The 18,306-nt window shown below is 36.1% G+C and overlaps 1 long non-coding RNA gene across 1 annotated transcript; it reads right to left on the minus strand.

Moving 5' to 3' along the window:
• Positions 1-376: 376 nt before the first annotated feature.
• LOC109079953 lies at positions 377-1,192 on the minus strand. The gene is made up of 3 exons (XR_006156498.1): positions 1,047-1,192; positions 572-647; positions 377-472 (listed from the first exon to the last, which is right to left on the minus strand). It is a non-coding gene; the product is annotated as an uncharacterized LOC109079953 (long non-coding RNA).
• Between the last annotated feature and the right edge of the window lie 17,114 nt (positions 1,193-18,306).

Here is an 18,306-nt window from a genome sequence, read left to right on the forward strand (position 1 = left end):
TTACACAATATATTATTCTGTATAATTTCTAATATACCATTATGTCGTTTAATATATTGATCATTCATATATTAGGAAATATATTTTTTCTTTGCGTAAGGGTAATGAAATGCCACTTACTCCTACACTTCTCCAAGCCCTGTTTGGGCTGCTGTTACAGATTCTTATGCATTTATTTTACTGCTATTCTTTTAACAGTTTATTTTACTGTTATTTATTCATCCATTGACATTTTTTATTAATATTATTTTTATTTTAACATTTCGTTACGAGAACAGAAAATAAACACAAAATGCAAGATTTCACTATTTCACTTTTTTTAATGTAATAGATTTAAAGAGCAAACAAAATAATATGCATATAAATATGCAGTATTCTCCTCCATGAAGAAATATTTTTGCAGGAACACCTGCCTCAGAAGTAGTAAAATTGAGCTCTTGAATGTTTTTTGCTGGTTGCTTGCACTTTGACCCTAAAGAACAGACAGGAGACAACAGAATCATTAGCTTTAATTTCAGAGCAATGAATCTGTTTATTTGTATAGATTTATCCACAGAAATCACAAGCTTACTTCAGTCTACAGACAATGGTAACAGTGGAATATCCTGCGACTACTGATGTTCCCTTTCCATACTTTCTGTAAAATGCTGTAAACAATGGGCGTTCATTAATAAACAAACTACTTAATCATTACTGAAACATCTTCATATCACATTTTACAGAACAATGTGTCTGAGACACAAAATACTTATTCAACTGTAGTAAGGGTGGGCATGTGTGTCATTTATACGGGACACGTCCTGGCCATGTTTTTTATATTGCCTAACACATCCAAAGTAGTTTGACCAATAACATGCAGGTATTGTACATAATCGATCAATCGTGGCGCACGCCATAAGACGAGAATGAATCCTGGCAAAGGTGCATCCCGTAAAAATGGCCCGTATGGTCACCCTAACTATAGTAAAAACTAAAATTTCATCCATGACTGTGCAAACAGCTTCATTATGGATCCAGTGACTGAAAGAGATTAAAGATGCACTTACACAAAGATGAGACGACTGTGAGAGCCACGACCATCCGCACAATCACACTTACTGAAAACTGAGCCATCGTCTCCTGTGTGTGGGAGATCCTCATCTGCAGCATTTCTCATCTGATTCTTGCTCTGTGACCGTGTGGCAGCTTTATATTTGATGGAAATCACAACAGGATTTCCTGTACCAAAACCCCCGTTGATGATTTCTGGTTTTATTGCTTCTCAAGACCACATTTAAATAACTTCAGAAACAGCTTAACCAGCTTCCCCTAGCAGGTAGCCTACATTTAATTAGGGTTTTCAAAACCTTTATTGTTGGTTATGTGAATGTTAGATACTACATTAAAGGGAATGTTTCATTCTATTGTTTTGCAAACATTATGAGAATGTTATTTAAATAAATTTCTTATATTAATATTAATTTATCTTATATAAATTTATATAAATCTCTAAACCACCGTACATCCAATTTTATTATTATTTTTTTTTCCAGAAAAACATTCCATATATAATATTCTATATGACATTAAAATCACTATATTTACTTGCTATTTAAAATCTCAAACCAGCAGAGGTGAAAAATCCAGGGTTTTCTATGGTGAGATGGCTTGATTTCATTCAAAATAACTTTTTTTTACTTTTTTCATTTGTATGTTTAGGTTTTGCATAACCAATTCTGTGAAACTACGGCATGCAAATTCAAAGTGCTGCTTTAATGGCTACAGAAAATGAATTTAAATCTGTATAATGCATATAAAACTTTAACACAGGTACCATTCAGACACACACAGACATCAAGAACCAGCTTATGAATCTCTTCAGTGGTGACAGTCAACAAAATACTTCACGCAGCAATGCATGCTGGGTAACACCATAATAAAAACTCCCATCATGCACTGCAGTATGAATAATTATTGTCACTGTTGAGGATGGTATGATAAGGGTTCATGAAGCCAAAAGAGTTCTTTTTTTCTTCTCCTTGCCTCATGCTGAATGTCAGTCAACCACAAAACCACTTCATCATATTCTCTCAAATGAAGCGGAAAGTGTAAACTAACCTGCTATTTAGCAATGCACAAATGTTTGCTATGAAATAATATTGCACTTCCCCAAAAGCACATTACTTTAAATTACTAAAAAGGTCAAGATACTAAGGCAGGGGTGTCAAACTCAATTTCTGCAGAGTTTAGATTCAACCCTAATTAAACACACCCGTGATGCTGTTTGTGGTGTTTTCCCCCTCAGTTGATTTCATCTAAGGCTCTGGCTGAAGTCAGATGTAGTTCTTGTGTTTCTCTTTCTTTCAGTGATTCTGTTTGTTAACAGCAAGCTTTTCATCAGTTTATGAATTCATTCATTTGATCTCACTCTCTCGCTATATTAATACACTAATAGAGGGAATACTGGCTTTAGAGGATGCTTAGTTATAATTTGGTGGATTACTTGATTGTTTTTTTCTGAAATATTCAATGTGAGTACTTGCATAGACCACTTTTCATGTGCAGTTATGTTCAGTATTATTGTGGTTTTAAAAATAAAGGTGTGAAACTGATAAAGTGTCACCTACAGTCTAGCTTCTGGTAAGAATCATCGAAAGAAGTGGCACGAGTCATGACATATAAAACCACAAATACAGAACCAAAAATATGCAAAAAAATAAAAAATACATTTCAAGCTGTATTGTTATGTCCTGTGTAATTGCACAAGTAAAAAGGCTATAGTATAAAGGCTGCTATGACTTGACTTGACTTGCTTGATTCTCTCAAAAATTGACTTGGACTTGCTTGAGACTTGAAGGTTAAGACTTGAGACTTACTGGTGACCTGCACATGTGTGACTTACTCCCACCTCTGGTACGGTGGTCTCAAAAATAAAGGTGTGAAACGGTTGAAGTGCATCAGCAATGTTCTTCTGCAAGATGCTTCTAGTAAGAAACATCAAAAGAAGTGGCATGAGTCATGACATAAAAACCACGAATACAAAACCAAAAATCTGCAAAAAAAAAAAAAAAAAAAGCTTTCAAGCTGTATTATAAGATCCTGTGTAATTGCACAACTTAAAAGGCTAATTAGAACTCATAATATTGTAAGCAGGTATGCTATTGTATAAAGTGACGCCTCCAAAAAAAAAATATTTTATATATTTTGTCACTGTCCTCTGGCACTGTTTCATTTATATTAATGTTATTCATCTTTTTCTATTTTTCCTTTATATTTGAATGTTTCTCGTTGTATTGTTCTGATGTATGGCATAAAAAAAGAACGTGGACACAGTGATGCCAACTTAGCAACTTTGCCGCATTTTCTTTATCTTATGTGTATTTGATTTCATTAGATGAAGTCGTAATTATGAATCAGGATTTTTGTGCAGATTAATATAAGGGAGAGCTGCCGGTTATGTACACAGTAAAATCCTGAGTGTTAAATTAACACTGCTCGGAGCATATATGGTCTCACTCTAAAAGAGTGTTTAAGTTAATGAGATAATTATGTGATTAATTAAGTGCTGATTGAGCATTAGTGATGAACATCTGTGAAGTTGCAAAGACTAAAGTCTCAAATCCAAAGAGATATTCTTTATAAAAGTTGAGACTCGTCCACGCTCTCCTGAAACGGCTCGTTCTAACACGCCCCCACATATCTACGTCAGTATGTGGGAAGATTTGCATAACACGGGCCCAGATGTTCACGCAAAGAAAGAAGGCGTACCTTTTATTCTCATTGTAGTATTGTTGTTGCCGCCACCGCCATGTCGTATAGACGATGTGTGTTTCACTGTGAAAGCAAAACTACTTTGTTTGGTCTTCCAAAAGAGGACGATATCCGCTTCGTCATGCCTGGAGCTGATCCGTGCTGGTCGCTGAGGAAAAACATCAACTTCGCACTGTAGATCACCGAATCGGCTTTCACCGTGGACAAAGCGGAGTCCAGCTCGGGGTTGTCACATGTGGTTGCTGCAAGACCAAGGTACGCTCCTTCGTAGAATCCTCTTGCTGCACCATTCTCAAGCCGCCCGCCTCTGCTCAGTCAAGCCAACATCATATGACCCCTTTAAATTAAATCAACTGAAATAAAAGACATTAAATCTCAAGATCTCAGCAGAAGATAATTAAACAACTGCACAAACAACATCACCAGCTTCACTCATTACTAACCAGTTAGACTTTTTATTCTGAAGTATCTAAAACAGAAGTTCTTTATTGAGAATTAAGGTTTAGATTTTTATTTATTTATTTTTTCAGCTTACCGTTTTGGTGAATAGTGTTTGCTTTAGTTGCCTCTTGACCCTTGACTTTAATTTTAAGTAGAAAGAAGTTTTTTAGTTTTTTTTTTAGCTGTTACAGTAGTGCTTATAAAATGTATATGTGATGACAAAGATCTTAAGATAAAACCATTTCATGAGTCTCTGATTGCATTTTAGCAAAAACTATAGCTCTTTTGTGAATTTTATATTATTGCAGTTCTATGATTATTTGGGAGAATGTGAAAAAATTGTATAAACCACTTTTAGAATTATGGGTTGAAAAAAACTTTCAAATCTGGCACTCATAGACCTGAAGAATAAGCATGTGAATCTCAGCAATGGTGACAAAATATTCTGATAATTTTGACATGATTTTTGAACGTCACAAAACAGGGCAGCAAAAAAATCACAATAAAAATAACAAAAATAAAAACAAATAGTAAGAATAAAAGAAAATTCTAAGACAATGCAGCTGCATAAATTATTCATGTCGCAATGCATGCTTGGAGCCATGGAAGAGTTATGATTGGTGCACCCTGAATGCAAAGCAACATGAAGCTGTCTGATGAACATCACCATTGTTGAGATTCATATGCTGATTCATGATGTCTGCGTGTCTCAACAACACAGCTGTACTTACCTGGTGTGCAAAAAGTTTTTAAAGTTCTTAACATTAATTTTTTTTTTTAAATGCAGTTGTGGTCAGTAACATAAACTAATTGACACATCAACACTGATGATACCAGTGAATCAGCACTACATCATCAAAAATTGCCCCATATAACCTGATCACACTCTCTCTTGATTTTTCTTGCCATACTAAATGTGTTTTATAAACAGAAGAAGAAGCGTGTGACGGAAATGTTACGCCTCTTAACATATTGTGATGCCCTGACCAGCTGGAGTGAAGAGACATAAACATAAAACCCATTATAAACATGATATAAACATGATTTCCAGTCGTGTTTTCTTTTGGAAGGCAAAAACAAAGTAGTTTCGGTTTCTCAATGAAACAGCATCACACAACGTGGCCTTGAATGAGCAGAGGCCGGAGGCCTAGAGTGAGCCGCGGTCGGATTGAGAACGGTGCAGCCAGCAGATTCTATGAAGGAGTGTACCTTGGTCTTGCAGCAACCATATGTGATGACCCCGGGGTGGACGCCGCTTCATCCACAGTGAAAGCCCATTCACTGTGCAAAGTTGATGTATTTCCTCAGCGACCAGCACGGATCAGCTCCAGGCATGACAAAGTGGATATATTGTCCTCTTTTGGAAGGCCAAACAAAGTAGTTTCGCTTTCACAGTGAAACACACAGTGTCTATACGACATGTTTAAATTAAGTGTTATTACATGTGTTTTGGCTCATAATTAATACAGGGGGAGATCTGTTAGTGTTTAGTGTTGTATTATTTTCAAATGTAAAGTGTTTTTTGTGTGTGTGTGTGAGTTTGTGCAGAAGAGTAGAGTCTGTGGTCAGGAAGACGATTGGCCAAACACTTAAATTATATATACTTTATTTAAAAACCAATGGCTGTACATTGCTCATCACAGTCAGTGCTTTATAATGAGCAGGTGTGCTTTTGCTACTGTAAACTAGCTATATTTTATAATATGAAACATGTATATCATAAATGATTGTAAATATAAAAAATATATATTTCCATATATGTGTGCATATATACTGCATGAATATATGTTCAATATAATTTTACACATGCAGTACCATATCTTATCACATGTAAATCTATATATTATAAAGTGTATTACTGAATATAAAATGACATATAACATCTGAGAGCGCGCGCCCAGTTCGCGAGCAGAGAGATTCGCGCTCGCACATTATATTAATGTACTTTCGCGCTACAATAATGCGCTCTCGACATTTGACAGGGAAATAACGCCATACTTGCAGTCTTTATTTTTTATTTTGTTGAATTTTTTATTACTTTTTGTTTGAATTTCCCAACATTTTATAACAGTAGCCAGGTGGCAAACAAGAAAAAAGAAACTAAATTACAATGTCACTTGCAATTGCTACTTGCACTCTCCGCTACCTGTGACCCCACCTAGAAAATTTTCATGTTCTGGGAATGTTTTTAGCGGCAAGTTTTATTTTATTTCCTAGAATGTTCTGCTAAAAGGTAGGATAACATTCTCTAAAAACATTCTAAACATGTCTATTGATAACATTGTTAGAACATTATCCTCTAACATTCTAATAAAGCTTCCCATTACACTTGATGTGGACTTACATCGCTCAGAAGTCAAATGTTGGTTGAAAGTGAAAACCCAACCTTTGTTTGATGTCAAACTCCAGCGTAAATAACTCCAAAAACAGTATTACTAACTTCACTTATTTTTTGCAAGACTGACTTTATTTCTGTCATAAATGTAAAAAAGTTCTTATTGAGATTAACAGAGGTGTTGATGGTTTATTGAAAATAATAGTTTAGTTTGATGTCACCATTATGGTGATCAGTACTTAGGCAGTATGAGTCTTTTCAATGTTACTTTTTGTTTAACTGCTGTAACTATATTTGTTATGGCAAAAGACAGTGAGAGAAAAATGTCATCAGGTGACTTTTTTAAACTTGCTGGTGTTAAAAGTTTCATCATTTAATGATCTGATCACCTGGTTTTATCTGGAGTCTAATCTATGCTATTAGTTTAATATTAGTGGGTATAGCAAATGTGTTGCAATGCATAAGATCCTGCAGATTTATATCATATGTATTTGTGTCTTTCTTTTTGAATTACACTGTTCATGAACCACAGAATGCTTCGACACACAGAGACCTCAAGAATTATTGTATGAATCTCAACAATGGTGACATGCTTCATGTTGCAATGCATTCTGGGTGCCATGGATGAGTTTTCCATGATGCACCCAGAATGCATTGCAGCATGAAGCATGCCACCATTGTTCAGGTTCATACGCTGAATCTTGATGTTTTGTGTGACAGAGCTTTTTTTTTTTTTTTTTCTATTCTCTAATCCTTGAAATTATCTGCTTTAAATTCAGCTGTGTCTCAGGCTGTGGACCCATTGAGTCACTTGAATAAATGATATGCAACTAACACCATAAATTAGATTGGGTGAAACCAGGTAATCAGAACACGTATGTGATGATGTCTTAATCATCAGCAAGCAACCAGCATCATCTAACCACATATTTTCTTGCTGTTTTTGCCATAATAAAGATTACAGCAGCTAAAGAACAACACTGACAAGTCAAGTGTCAAATTGCACAACTAAAGCCAACACTAACCACCATTATGGTGACATCAAACCAAATTATTACTTTTAAACAGACTTCAACATCAACATCTAAACCTCTGCTTAAATCTTTATTAGAATGTTAGAGGATAATGTTCTAATAATGTTATTAATAAACATTTTTAGAATGTTTTTAAAGAACGTTATCCTATCTTTTGAGAGAACGTTCTGGGAACAAAAATAAAACTACCCGCTAAAAACATTGTTAGAACAACGCATGGTAATGTTCTTAGAACATTTTTAGAACAAAAAAATTCTAGCTGGGACGTCACTTGCAATCAACACAAATCGTGCATGTTGCCAATGGAGACAAGACGCTGTGGTGGTGATAACGTACAGGGTCCTGCAAGAAAAAAGACAAGACTGGCAAATCCGTGGCCACAGAACACCAGAATATGAACGCTTGCGCAAAGTCTCTCGCTAAGCGTTTTCCTCCTGTAGAAAAACAAACACTTAACATGGCTTAATGTATTAAGATGCTATTAAAATATAAAATTAAATATACAGTTAATTAATATAATGAATATGAATATAGTATTTTCCTCACATACCGCAAAATGTGGCATAATGGACTAAGATGATAAAGGCCAAACTCAATATGCTTCTCTACATTATTAAAATACATAACTAATATGTACAGGCAAGCAGGTGAGATCAGCATAAACGCAACACGCAAAGTTTTGCGTTAAGCATTTTTCCATATAGAATAAACTGTCCACAACTCATTTATATAACTGTCTTTGTCACAGGTAGCGGAGAGTGCAAGTGGCGATTGCAAGTGACATTGTAATTTAGTTTTCTTTTTTCTTGTCTTTACCACCTGGCTACTGTTGTGTAAAATGTTGAGAGATACATACAAAAAGTTATCAATAAATAGAAAAAAATTACAAAATAAAGACTGCAAGTGACGTCGCTAGCGGAAGCACAAGTGTCTGAGAGTGCAAGTGCAAGTCTGCAGCCAGACCCTTCTCCAACCGTGACCTAATGCAGATATTGCATATAATAAACTGACGCATAAGTGTATTATGAGACAGAACGCAGAAGTTTACCGTCACCATGTGGGAATTATGATCACGCAGTATGACTGATGGATCGGCAGAGAATCGTGTTTCTGCAAGTCATTGAGAAATTATAGTTATATTCTATTTAAAGAAATGAGTTAAATGTGTGAATACATAATGCGCGCATATGCAAAAGTTTGTATGTTGTGTAGTGAAGCGCTGATCAAAATAAATGGAAGCAAACGCGATTTAATATATACAGGTTTATTTCTCGTCAAAAAAAACACTCCCGAATGATTTCCTGGCAAAAATAACAACTAGTGTGATTGCAATAAATCTCGACAACCGTGACCTAACACTCACCTAAAGGATTATTGGGAACACCGTACTAATACTATGTTTGACCCCCTTTCACCTTCAGAACTGCCTTAATTCTACGTGGCATTGATTCAACAAGGTGCTGAAAGCATTCTTTAGAAATGTTGGCCCATATTGATAGGATAGCATCTTGCAGTTGATGGAGATTTGTGGGATGCACATCCAGGGCACGAAGCTCCCGTTCCACCACATCCCAAAGATGCTCTACTGGGTTGAGATCTGGTGACTGTGGGGGCCATTTTAGTACAGTCAACTCATTGTCATGTTCAAGAAACCAATTTGAAATGATTCGAGCTTTGTGACATGGTGCATTATCCTGCTGGAAGTAGCCATCAGAGGATGGGTACATGGTGGTCATAAAGGGATAGACATGGTCAGAAACAATGCTCAGGTAGGCCTTGGCATTTAAACGATGCCCAATTGGCACTAAGGGGCCTAAAGTGTGCCAAGAAAACATCCCCCACACCATTACACCACCAGCAGCAGCCTGCACAGTGGTAACAAGGCATGATGGATCCATGTTCTCATTCTGTTTACGCCAAATTCTGACTCTATCATCTGAATGTCTCAACAGAAATCGAGACTCATCAGACCAGGCAACATTTTTCCAGTCTTCAACTGTCCAATTTTGGTGAGCTTGTGCAAACTGTAGCCTCTTTTTCCTATTTGTAGTGGAGATGAGTGGTACGCCGTGGGGTCTTCTGCTGTTGCAGCCCATCCGCCTCAAGGTTGTGTGTGTTGTGGCTTCACAAATGCTTTGCTGCATACCTCGGTTGTAATGAGTGGATATTTCAGTCAAAGTTGCTCTTCTATCAGCTTGAATCAGTCGGCCCATTCTCCTCTGACCTCTAGCATCAACAAGGCATTTTTGCCCACAGGACTGCCGCATACTGGATGTTTTTCCCCTTTCACACCATTCTTTGTAAACCCTAGAAATGGTTGTGCGTGAGAATCTCAGTAACTGAGCAGATTGTGAAATACTCAGACCGGCCCGTCTGGCACCAACAACCATGCCACGCTCAAAATTGCTTAAATCACCTTTCTTTCCCATTCTGACATTCAGTTTGGAGATTGTCTTGACCAGGACCACACCCCTAAATGCATTGAAGCAACTGCCATGTGATTGGTTGATTAGATAATTGCATTAATGACAAATTGAACAGGTGTTCCTAATAATCCTTTAGGTGAGTGTATTTCAGGCTGCAATCAATGCATATTGGTAACTTCGGTTGAGATTTGTATAGTGAGCCATTTTTATGAAAAACTTTTAGTATGCCTAGGCACTCGGAAATATAGTGGAATAAAGCCTTTATTCTCATATCTCGCTTCATAAGGGTGTGAAACTGTGGTTTGACGGTTTTTGGTTCTGTAGCCTATTTGTGGGTGTATGTCATGACTCATGTCACTTCTTTTGGTGTTTCTTACCAGAAGCTACAGGCTGTATGTTATTGTTGATTCACTTAACCAGTTTCACACCTTTATGGATGAAACCACAATACTGAGCATAACTGCACATGATAGGTGACTTATCCAGGAACTCACATTAAATATTTCAGAAAACAACAATCAACACCAAATTATGAGGAATTTGAACAGAAAAAAAAACAGCTTGCTGTTAACAAACAGAATCAATGATGATAAGAGAAACTCAAGAACGACATCTGACTTCAGCCACAGCCTTAGATGAAATCAGCTGAAATAAAAACACATTAAAATGTTCAAGATCTCAGCAGAGAATGATTAAACAACTCCACGAACAGCAGCTCATGTGTGTTTGAAGAGCACATTCACTTATTGCCTAGAGAAGTCATGCGAGGAATCTACGAGATCAGGGAATGATAGTTATATGTTAACAGAAACTAAACTTATTGACACTACAATAAACAGACATTAAGACGATCTTTATCTTTAAACACACTACGCATAGAAAGAAAAACGGAAGTCTTGTATTGACACACACACAGACATCAAGAATCAGTACGTGAATCTCAACAATGGCGATGATCAACAAAATATTTAGATCAAACTGAACATCAGAAAGCAAGCCATTAAAAAACACAAAAACAGCAGAAAAATAAAAGCATATGAAGAAATTAGGCTGCAAATTTTATTCATGCCGCAATGCATGCTGGGGATCATGGATGAGTTGTGTACTATGTCGCCACCCAGCATGCACTGCAGCATGAAGCTTTCTGACTATCAGTGACATGATTATTCCATTCATTCATAAAGAGACAGCAGCGATTTACATTTGAGAGATATGGAGTTAGAAAACAGAGTAAATGAAGTAACCTATAAGAATACACACAGAGATATATATACACACACACACACACACAGAGACACAGACACACACGCACAGACACACACTGTAAAAAGTGATACTCTATATTTACTCAATAAAATTGTGGCAACAGATTACAAGCAATATTATTAATTAAATTTAACACATTAGAATTAATAAGAATTAACCAAATGAGATGCTTACAAGCAATCATTCAAAATGAGTAAAATAACATGAAAAAATAAGTAAAATGTATACAAAAATATTGGTTTTGTTGGACAAAAAACGAGAAGCACCTGGCTGCAGCCTGCATATAGTGGCGGGGTTGCACATGTTAACCCGCCCCCATACCTACTCTGATTGGTTCGATCGTCTTTCATAGGCATACATGATAGGAAATGTGTGCGTAGTTGGTGTACACTGTTAAAAATAATACACTATATTTACTTAATAAAATTGTGGCAACAGATTACAAGCAATATTATTAATTAAATTTAACACATAAGAATTCATTAGAATTAATCAAATGTGATGCTTAGAAATTAACCATTCAAAATGAGTCAAATAGCACAAAAAAAATAAGTTTAAACAAAACAAAAAAAACATTTCTTTGAGAAATAAAAACAAAACACTATGCTAATGAATACTATGTTATGCATACCAGGCCAGTAGTTGGCGATTTAAGAAAAACACAGCGCAAAAATGTAATTCACAAATTCATGTTTTTGTGCTTACATGGAGATGATACAGGCATAGTGTTCAAAAGCTTGTGTTTTCAAGCCCCCAAAACAGAGTTATTGAAGACACCTGATGTTAACAAACAGAATCACTGAAGGAGCATAATCTACATTTTGGTTACCATTACGGTGGTCAGTGTTTGCTTTAGTTGGGCTCTTGACCCTTAAACTTTTAAACAGTTTTTAGATTGCTGTAATTGTGATACAGCAGTTAGACAAGCCAATAAAGAATAAGATCATCTGGTGTTGTTTGTTTTGACATCATTTGATCTGGATTTCTGAGTTGGTTGTGTCTTATCAACAACAGGCGTCCTTTGTCTGTACAGTATAAGGTATAAAGCATTTCTGATCAAAACATTAAAAAAAAAAAGAAAATTTATTTCATTTAGGCAACAGACATCAAGAATCAGGCTGAGAACCTCAACAATGGTGACCATCAAAAAGCATGTTGCACTGCATTCTGGGTGCCACCAATCAAAACTCATTTATGGCTCCCATCATGCTTTGTGGCATGAATAAATTATGAGATTAATTGTTTTAATTGTTTTAAAATTGTTTTAACACCACCTGAATAGCTTTACTCTTGGCATATCTAGCTGTTACAATTCAGTTACAACAACCATACAAAATGCAATATTAAAAAGTCAAGGGTCAAGAGCCCAACTAAAGCAAAACACTGACCACTATAATGGTAACCCTATAAATTTACCCTTTTCTCCTTCAGTGATTCCGTTTGTGAACTTTAGGTGTCTTCAATAACTCTGTTTTGGGGGACTGAAGACACAAACTTCTGAACATGATGCCTGTATCATATCTATGTAAGCAACAAAAATGTGAATTTGTAAAAAAGTTGACGTCATGTGCATGCATATAATGTTTTCACAGGGTGTTTCATGATCGCCAACTACTGGCCTGGCATGTATAACATAGTATTCTTTTGTGTAAAGTTTACTTATTTTTTTCATGTTCTTCTAATCATTTTGAATGGTTGCTTGTAAGCATCTAATTTTGATTATTTCTAATTAATTCTAATGTGTTAAATTTAATTAATAATATTGGATATAAAATTTTAAACAATTTTATTGAGTAAATAAAGTGAATCATTTTTTACAGTGCACACACACACACACACACACAGAGAGACGTGAATACTCAAGTTAAAGAATTCTGATGTTTCAGGTTTCTTGATTCTAGATTGTCATGTACATTTTGCATTTTGTTTCTTTATGTAGATTTCAAGTATTTTAGTTCATACAGTAATACATTTATTTCAGTTCTGTTGAAAAAAAAAATAGAAAGCATCACAGAATGTGTAATGGTTTTACTGGTTATAATGAAAATTGTACTGGTTTTAATGGAAACTGTTATGGCGTCGGTCTCTACTGGTAATTTGTCACCTTCTATTCATTTTTTACTCCCAGTCCATCCCTGCATTTATATGGGAACATCTATGAGCAATACTTACTCAAAGGATTTGTATGTACACTGTAAAAAATGATCTGATCAAAAAGTTATGATAACTTATATATGTCATTAAATCAGACATAAAAAAATGTGTTTTGAAATTTCAACTCAATTGTTTGAGTTTTTCAATCTTCCAATTTAGGTTCATAATAACTTCAATGAATCACAAATTCCAGGTGCTTGAATGAACTTGCAATTTTAAATTGAGTGGGGTACAAGTCTTTGGCGTGTTGCAGATTGAGTGGAGGACAGCTCTTTGCGCATGTGCGGGGAACTACGGACTTCAGTCGGCCGGGTGCCTCATTTTTCTGGTCAGACAAGACGAGTCGGGTTGGAACGAGTGAAACAAGTTCGCTATTGGTAAGTGTCCGTAGTGTTACCCTCATAGTGTAAGCTCACACACAACCCTTCTATTTATCTTAGCCTCATTATATAACCCACACCCAACTGAAGTTTGGTACCCAAAAAAAGTATTGATTGCAAGTTTGAGATGATGCATGATTGAAGTGTTTATGTATAGCTTGTATTGGCTTAACATTGGTTTTAATGACTAAAAAAAAAGTTTGTCCTCAAATTTGTCTGTTTTTTATAATTAAGTTAAAACAAGACATTATTTTAGATCATCTTAACTTGATACCCTAATTCAAAGACATTACCTAATTGAAATTACTAAGTTGAACCCCACTAATGGGCAGAGGTGGGACTTTCAAGTCACATGCAAGTCTTCAAGTCATATCCCAAGTCCTCAAAGAGTTAAAGTTAATGAGATAATTAAGTAACTAATTAAATGATGATTGTGCATTAGTGATGAACACCTGCTGTTTCTGAGAATTACAGAGGATCAGCTGTTGATGTTTTATTGGTTAAAATCATGCCACCATCATGGAGATCAGTGTTTGCATTACTTATTAACTCAAAGTAATTTGCTTTTAAGCAATTACAATGTTGTTTTATAGCAAGTGTTTATGCATTGCTGAATCAAAGCTTGAAAAAGCAGATGAGCTTACACTTTCTGCCTACAACGCACGATGAATAAACATCATGAAATGGTCTGTCTTTTGTTTATTGGCTAACACTCAGCTATCGCCGAACTGAAAAAAGTCCTATTAAACATGCCACCATAATACTTCAATATTGAAAAAGAGACTTCTTTTAGATCAGGCTTTTAGACATGGACACTTATCATATGATCCTCAACAGTGGTGACAATAATTTTTCACACTGCAGTGCATGATGGGAGTTTTTACTATGGTGTTACCCAGCATGCATTGCAGCATGAAACATTTTGTTGGATTGCCACCATTGTTGAGATTCATATGCTGGTTCTTGATGTCTGTGTGTGTCTAACTAGTTCTGGACAAAAAAAAAAAAAAAAACTAATTATGCATTGCATATTTAAAATTCATTCTCAGTAACTATTAGCGCAGCACTTTCGTTTTCACAGGGTTGATTATGCAAAACCTAGACCTATAGATACAGAAAGTCATTTTGATTGTCATCACACCAACTTTTGATTGTTATCTCAGCATAAAAAACAGCTAATATCTGCTCACTGTACAGTATTGATCTTCCTGCTTTACAACACTTCATGTATTGTTACAGAGAGATATGTAACACTGGAGTCAAGGGTCAAGAGCCCAGCTGAAGCAAACACTGATCTCCATGATGGTGGCATGATTTTAACCAATAAAACATCAACAGCTGATCCTCTGTAATTCTCAGAAACAGCAGGTGTTCATCACTAATGCACAATCATCATTTAATTAGTTACTTAATTATCTCATTAACTTTAACTCTTTGAGGACTTGGGATATGACTTGAAGACTTGCATGTGACTTGAAAGTCCCACCTCTGCCCATTAGTGGGTTCAACTTAGTAATTTCAATTAGGTAATGTCTTTGAATTAGGGTATCAAGTTAAGATGATCTAAAATAATGTCTTGTTTTAACTTAATTATAAAAAACAGACAAATTTGAGTACAAAACTTTTTTTTTATCATTAAAACCAATGTTAAGCCAATACAAGCTATACATAAACACTTCAATCATGCAATCATCTCAAACTTGCAATCAATACTTTTTTTTGGTACCAAACTTCAGTTGGGTGTGGGTTATATAATGAGGCTAAGATAAATAGAAGGGTTGTGTGTGAGCTTACACTATGAGGGTAACACTACGGACACTTACCAATAGCGAACTTGTTCACGCCAACCCGACTCGTCTTGTCTGACAGAAAAATGAGGCACCCGGCCGACTGAAGTCCGTAGTTCCCCGCACATGCGCAAAGAGCTGTCCTCCACTCAAGCTGCAAAGACTTGTACCCCACTCAATTTAAAATGGCAAGTTCATTCAAGCACCTGGAATTTGTGATTCATTGAAGTAACTTATGAACCTAAATTGGAAGATTGAAAACTCAAACAATTGAGTTGAAATTTCAAAACACATTTTTTTATGTCTGATTTAATGACATATATAAGTTATCATAACTTTTTGATCAGATCATTTTTTACAGTGAAGGAAAAATAATTGATGTTTGTGTATGTGTGTGTGTGTGTGTGTGTGTGTGTGTGTGTGTGTGTGTTAGATGTCCGTTAGACCCATCTTTTCCGAGTCACTGATGATTAAATAGCTTCATGGAGATAGATAACTGAACTGTTCAAGGCCTACCTGGAGTCCAACGCACAGTAAGTGGATTTTGCGGTCCAGCAAAGACAATATGAACTCACTCAAAGTTGCAGCATTCCAATCCCACGTAGTTCAAACACAGCTGATAAATGAATGGCATACCCAAACATCTAAACCACTCGTCCACCGTGCAGCCAGCGAAACTCCTGTAACACTGTAGTCTTCAATCTTGTGGTTTCATTGTCTGCGGCTTTACTTCACAGCGCTTACTGTCTGATGATTCAGCTTTCATATGGCCCAGACACCACGAGGAAAGGAGCAGCTTGCAGGAATTGTAGAATCCAGGCACTCCTCCGCAGCGCAGCGAACGAAGCTTTCTTAAGACAGTCGTTTCCAGTTGCGTTGTTTCATGTTTTGCACATTTTAAATTTGTCTACAATCTCCAAGCACTTCATAATTATTACTCTCAGTTCAGCAAACAAAAAACTCAGAGGCCACAACTCCCTCTCGCGTGCATCCACACACCTGTCTTTAAATTGATTTGATTTCTCCATTTCCTCCAGCCTACTGACTCCTCCCATTTGATGCATTGCATTTTGGGCTTTGTAGTTTGTTTCCCGTCACACTCCTCCTCCGTTGGACAAGGCATCTCATAGTTCCTTATGAGATGTTGAAACATTAAAATCCTAAGAACTCTTCGTCATCTGAGGATTCCTGATAGAGATCAATAATCTTTTGTCTATCTTGTGCTTCTACTTCAGAGGCAGTTGGAAAACAGGGCTTTAAATTGCAAACATGAACAACACGGACATCTTCACCTGTAGATTCCAGTGCTATTTGGTAATTCACTGGCCCCATTTGTTGGATTACCCGATAGGGTCCTTTCCATTTCTGCGCAAGTTTAGCAGTGAAGTTGTCCTTTGCACTGGACTGTGGAAAGTGTCTCATTATACTCTGTCTCTTTCTTTGAATAACATGTCCCGTCGATTCTTATTGTAATTTCGACGCTGTCTTTGATGTGCTTTCTTACTGTTCTCCTTTGCTCTAGCTTGCAATTGTTGTCATAGTGGGGTGCATCGGGTGACAGATCACAGCTTTCACCTTTCAGAAGCTTGTCCATGGGCCCCTGTAGTTTCCTTCCCAAGTGGAGTTCTGCGGGAGACATTCCAGTGGTTTCTTGCACTGTGGAGTTAATGGCAAATCTTATTTCCGGTAGGTACACAGCAAAATCTCCAGTGTTAATTTAACACTCTGAGTGTGGACTCATATAAACACCGAAGTAGTGTTAAAAGTAAACACTGAAGCAGTGTTGAAGTTAATGAGATTAATTAGGTGATTAATTGAGTGATGATTGACCATTATTGAAGAAACCTGATGTTAACAAGCAGAATCACCAAAGAATAAAACTCACAATTTGTGTGTCACCATTTATAGTGGTCAGTGTTTGCTTTAGGTGGGATCTTGACCCTTGTTAAGTATTTAACTTTAGGTTTTGTGTGGCTGTGATAACAGTTATAACAGACAGATAAACCAGAGGAAATGTGATCATTTGGTATTTATTATGATTTGGACTAATTGTCATGTAGTGACCTGAGTAGGGTTTTCTTTATTGAATAAATAAACTAGGTGAAAAAAAATACAATATTTTTCATTTTTGTCCTAATCAGATATATGTTTTTAAAAGTTACTTCTACATAAATAAAGAGTTCTTTATTTAGACACACAGACATCAAGAATCAGCGTGAGCATCACAACAATGGTGACCATCAAAAAAGCATGTTATAACCAATAAAAACCCATAATTTTTGCCGTTTTTATTTGACTTTTTATGTAGTTTTATGATGTTCAGAGTTGATCTGTTTATCTGAATATGCTGTTTGTCACCGTTGTTGAGATTCATACACTGATTCTTGATGTCTGTGTGTGCCTAAAACAACGAACGTTTTAAAATCACTATAATGGTGACAAGCAAATTGTGATTTTCTTCTTTGGTGATTCTGCTTGTTAACATCAGGTGTCTTCAATAATGGTCAATCATCACTCAATTAATCACCTAATTATCTTATTAACTTCAACACTGCTTCAGTGTTACTTTTAACACTACTTCAGTGTTTATATGAGTCCACACTCAGAGTGTTAAATTAACACTGGGGATTTTGCTGTGTATTGGTCCCATCGTTTATGATTATCTTCTACAAATGCTGCAATCATACTTTTAAGAGTTCGATTGACTCTTTCGGTCATGTTTGTCTGTGGGTG

This window comes from Cyprinus carpio, chromosome B15 (assembly GCF_018340385.1).
Source record: "Cyprinus carpio isolate SPL01 chromosome B15, ASM1834038v1, whole genome shotgun sequence".
In the NCBI taxonomy this organism is placed as follows: domain Eukaryota; kingdom Metazoa; phylum Chordata; class Actinopteri; order Cypriniformes; family Cyprinidae; genus Cyprinus; species Cyprinus carpio.